This window comes from Rhinichthys klamathensis, unplaced genomic scaffold, assembly GCF_029890125.1.
Source record: "Rhinichthys klamathensis goyatoka isolate OS25496 unplaced genomic scaffold, OSU_Roscu_1.1 h1tg000236l_1, whole genome shotgun sequence".
In the NCBI taxonomy this organism is placed as follows: domain Eukaryota; kingdom Metazoa; phylum Chordata; class Actinopteri; order Cypriniformes; family Leuciscidae; genus Rhinichthys; species Rhinichthys klamathensis.
Window position 1 is genome coordinate 4,335,001 of NW_026606759.1, and position 5,409 is coordinate 4,340,409.

Here is a 5,409-nt window from a genome sequence, read left to right on the forward strand (position 1 = left end):
CCCGGTGTGGTGGGGTCTCCTAGAGGTCCCCCTGTGCCCGGAGTATGGAGCCCCAACTCGGCTTATTTTTCGAGTTACATCCGGTCAAAGTTGAGATTTCAAACAGGCATATCTCTGGAACCCAGCCGAGTTGGGGCTCCATACACCCGGTGTGGGGGGGTCTCCTAGAGGTCCCCCAACACCCAGAGTCTCGCTCCCCAACTCGGCTTATTTTTCGAGTTACATCCGGTCAAAGTTGAGATTTCAAACAGGCATATCTCTGGAACCAAGCCGAGTTGGGGCGCCATACACCCGGTGTGGTGGGGTCTCCTAGAGGTCCCCCTGTGCCCGGAGTATGGAGTCCCAACTCGGCTTATTTTTCGAGTTACATCCGGTCAAAGTTGAGATTTCAAAGAGGCATATCTCTGGAACCCAGCCGAGTTGGGGCGCCATACACCCGGTGTGGGGGGGTCTCCTAGAGGTCCCCCAACACCCAGAGTCTCGCGCCCCAACTCGGCTTATTTTTCGAGTTACATCCGGTCAAAGTTGAGATTTCAAAGAGGCATATCTCTGGAACCCAGCCGAGTTGGGGCGCCATACACCCGGTGTGGGGGGGTCTCCTAGAGGTCCCCCAACACCCAGAGTCTCGCTCCCCAACTCGGCTTATTTTTCGAGTCACATCCGGTCAAAGTTGAGATTTCAAACAGGCATATCTCTGGAACCCAGCCGAGTTGGGGCTCCATACACCCGGTGTGGGGGGGTGTCCTAGAGGTCCCCCAACACCCAGAGTCTCGCTCCCCAACTCGGCTTATTTTTCGAGTCACATCCGGTCAAAGTTGAGATTTCAAACAGGCATATCTCTGGAACCCAGCCGAGTTGGGGCTCCATACACCCGGTGTGGGGGGGTCTCCTAGAGGTCCCCCAACACCCAGAGTCTCGCTCCCCAACTCGGCTTATTTTTCGAGTTACATCCGGTCAAAGTTGAGATTTCAAACAGGCATATCTCTGGAACCCAGCCGAGTTGGGGCTCCATACACCCGGTGTGGGGGGGTCTCCTAGAGGTCCCCCAACACCCAGAGTCTCGCTCCCCAACTCGGCTTATTTTTCGAGTTACATCCGGTCAAAGTTGAGATTTCAAACAGGAATATCTCTGGAACCAAGCCGAGTTGGGGCTCCATACACCCGGTGTGGGGGGGTCTCCTAGAGGTCCCCAAACACCCAGAGTATGGAGCTCCAACTCGGCTTACTTTTCGAGATACGGCCGGTCGAAGCTGGACAGGAAGTGACCGTATCTCTGGAACCGAGCCGAGTTGGGGCTCCATACACCCGGGCTGGGGGTGTCCCTTAGAGGTCCCCCAACGCCCAGAGTATGGAGCTCCAACTCGGCTTCCTCTCCGAGTTACGCCCGGTCAAAGCTGGACAGGAAGTGGCCGTATCTCGGGACCGGAAGGTCCCCGTGGCTCGGGACGGCGGGAGATGTAGGGTCCCCTAGGGTAGCCCTGGCACCCGCCGTCCCGAGCCGCTGGGCCCTTCGGTTCCCGAGATAGGCCCGGTTACGCGCGAGGGACTTTTGGACAAAACGACCCGTATCTCGGAAAGGGGAGGTCCCAGCGGCTCGCCCTTTCGGGTGTCGGGGGCTCCCCCCGGGCCCTCTCGGACCCCACCTCCCCGGGCCCCTGGGACCTTTCCTTCCGAGGTGCGCCCCGTCCCGTTGGGCCCATTTTCTCCGGGACCCGGGGGCCCCGGAGCTCGGGGGTTGGCTTGTTGTGAGGGGCCCACCCAGACCCTACTTTGACCCGAGTCTGGTGTCTCTGGGCGGCCGGGTCCCGGAGTTACGGCCGTTCAAAGTCGGGGCCCTTTTGAGGTCCGAAAATTCCTCAGAGTCCAAAACCTGCAGTGGGTGGGGACTTCCAGGGCCCCAGAGGCTCTGGTGGCACGCCGAGGAAGGTTCACCGTCCTCGGGGACGGCCAGGCGGCCCCGGAAGGGGAAAGTCGGGACTAACTCTGACTCTCTTAAGGTAGAGAACGACCAGAGAGCTGAATGTGGATTTCGTTTTCCCCGAATATCTCGAGAACCACACGGCGAAAAAATGTCAAACTCGGGTCGTCTGTAGGACTCGAGGAGCCCTATCCATCGGTGCCACCCCCGTCCCCGAGGGCCTCTGGGTCAGGGAGTTACGTCCGGTCAAAGGCGCGGCTTTTTCGGCTTATATCTCGAGAACCCCTCGCTCAATATTCCCCAAACTCTAATCGATGGTAGTGCTGGACGGGGCCTTTCGAATGAGCCCACCCCCGAGGTCCAACTCGCCCGGGTCCCCGAGTTACGGCCGTTCAAAGTCGGGGGCCCTTTTCGAGGTCTGAAAATTCCTCAGAGTCCAAAACCTGCAGTGGGTGGGGACTTCCAGGGCCCCAGACGCTCTGGTGGCACGCCGAGGAAGGTTCACCGTCCTCGGGCACGGCCAGGTGGCCCCCGTGGTCCTGGAAGTCCCCTTGGAGACATGGGTGAGCGGCAAATCCACTGAACGAATGGGAAATTTTAGTTTTCCCCGAATATCTCGAAAACCACACGGCGAAAACAATTCAAACTCGGGTCGTCTGTAGGTCTCGAGGGGCCCTATCCAACGGTGCCACCCCCGTCCCCGAGGGCCTCGGGGTCAGGGAGTTACGTCCGGTCAAAGGCGCAGCTTTTTCGGCTTACATCTCGAGAACCCCTCGCTCAATATTCCCCAAACTCTAATCGATGGTAGTGCTGGACGGGGCCTTTCGAATGAGCCCACCCCCGAGGTCCAACTCGCCCGGGTCCCCGAGTTACGGCCGTTCAAAGTCGGGGGCCCTTTTCGAGGTCTGAAAATTCCTCAGAGTCCAAAACCTGCAGTGGGTGGGGACTTCCAGGGCCCCAGACGCTCTGGTGACACGCCGAGGAAGGTTCACCGTCCTCGGGCACGGCCAGGTGGCCCCCGTGGTCCTGGAAGTCCCCTTGGAGACATGGGTGACAGCCAGACCCACTGAACGAATGGGAAATTTTAGTTTTCCCCGAATATCTCGAAAACCACACGGCGAAAAAATGTCAAACTCGGGTCGTCTGTAGGCCTCGAGAGGCCCTATCCAACGGGGCCACCCCCGTCCCCGAGGGCCTCGGGGTCAGGGAGTTACGTCCGGTCAAAGGCGCAGCTTTTTCGGCTTATATCTCGAGAACCCCTCGCTCAATATTCCCCAAACTCTAATCGGTCGTAGTGCTGGACGGGGCCTTTCGAATGAGCCCACCCCCGAGGTCCAACTCGCCCGGGTCCCCGAGTTACGGCCGTTCAAAGTCGGGGGCCCTTTTCGAGGTCTGAAAATTCCTCAGAGTCCAAAACCTGCAGTGGGTGGGGACTTCCAGGGCCCCAGACGCTCTGGTGGCACGCCGAGGAAGGTTCACCGTCCTCGGGCACGGCCAGGTGGCCCCCGTGGTCCTGGAAGTCCCCTTGGAGACATGGGTGAGCGGCAAATCCACTGAACGAATGGGAAATTTTAGTTTTTCTCGAATATCTCGAGAACCACACGGCGAAAAAATGTCAAACTCGGGTCGTCTGTAGGCCTCGAATAGCCCTATCCAACGGTGCCACCCCCGTCCCCGAGGGCCTCGGGGTCAGGGAGTTACGTCCGGTCAAAGGCGCGGCTTTTTCGGCTTATATCTCGAGAACCCCTCGCTCAATATTCCCCAAACTCTAATCGATGGTAGTGCTGGACGGGGCCTTTCGAATGAGCCCACCCCCGAGGTCCAACTCGCCCGGGTCCCCGAGTTACGGCCGTTCAAAGTCGGGGGCCCTTTTCGAGGTCTGAAAATTCCTCAGAGTCCAAAACCTGCAGTGGGTGGGGACTTCCAGGGCCCCAGACGCTCTGGTGGCACGCCGAGGAAGGTTCACCGTCCTCGGGCACGGCCAGGTGGCCCCCGTGGTCCTGGAAGTCCCCTTGGAGACATGGGTGAGCGGCAAATCCACTGAACGAATGAGAAATTTTAGTTTTCCCCGAATATCTCGAAAACCACACGGCGAAAAAATTTCAAACTCGGGTCGTCTGTAGGACTCGAGGAGCCCTATCCAACGGTGCCACCCCCGTCCCCGAGGGCCTCTGGGTAAGGGAGTTACGTCCGGTCAAAGGCGCGGCTTTTTCGGCTTATATCTCGAGAACCCCTCGCTCAATATTCCCCAAACTCTAATCGATCGTAGTGCTGGACGGGGCCTTTCGAATGAGCCCACCCCCGAGGTCCAACTCGCCCGGGTCCCCGAGTTACAGCCGTTCAAAGTCGGGGCTCCCAGCGAACGGCGAATCGGTAGGGGGCGTCCCCGCGGCCCGCCACCGCCCTGGTTCGAGTCAGGGCCCCCGTGGGACCTCCTCACCCGAATTTGAGCTCTCTGGGTCTTCGGGTTGCCGAGATACGGGCGATTTTCTCCCGAGATCGTGACGTCATCGGCGGCCGCCATTTTGGATCGCGCCCGGCGGTTTTCGGCTAATATCTCCGCGAAAACAGCACCAAAAATCATGAAACTTGTATCAGTTTGTTCAGTTCGACGAGACGGTTCGAACGAGCCCGGTGGTGGCCGGATCCGTTGAGTTTTCGCCGAGATATTTGCGTTTTTCGCTTCCGGTTCGCTTTGGGGGGCTGTATCTCGGGCCCCCGGGGGCCCACGAGGCTGGGGGTGGGCTCATTCGAAAGGTCTCGTCCCGTTCTACACTCGATAAAAATTTGGCGTCGATTGGACCCGCCTTCGCCGAGTTACGGGCGTTTGAAGCCGTTTGCAGTGGGGTTACCATCCTTCAAACTGCATGTGCTCTTAGGCGGCCGCCAAGGCCGAGCACGGTGCTGTATACCCGGCTTGGAGCGCCCAGCCCCGCGGTTCCGGAGGAACTGTCGGGGAAAAGGGTCACCTGCAACGTGCCATGTGGGTTTTGTGAGGAGGAGAGTGCCCTGTTCTCCCTGGGAGTCTGGCGCTTGACTCTGGGGGGCTTTGCTCTCCACGGAGGCTTGGCACTCCCGGGCCTTGACCCTGGGGCTTGGCCCTCCGTGGAGGCTTGACCCCGAGGCTTGTCTCCAGGGCCGGGCTCGCTCCAAAACCTAAGTCCATAACGTTGAGGTGCACTGTGAGCTCCAGGCACACGGGTCTTCTCGACCGGCCCGGGGAGGGTGATCCGACCCGGGCCGATGGCGGGTTTGCCCGCCACCCCTGGCTCTCTGTCTGGAGCCGAGACGGTCCTAAAACGGGCCTCGGGGGTGATGTAGGAGAGGGCGCACAGACGCACACCACCCCTCACCAGACCGTCGTGAGTCCCACACTCAGAGTCACTCTGGGTGGGGATGAAATCTGGGTTCCCCCCTCGCCCTGGGCTTGACTCTGGAGCCAAGCTGGCTCTGGAAAACATTGCAACTTCCAGGAAAATGACGGTCTGGTT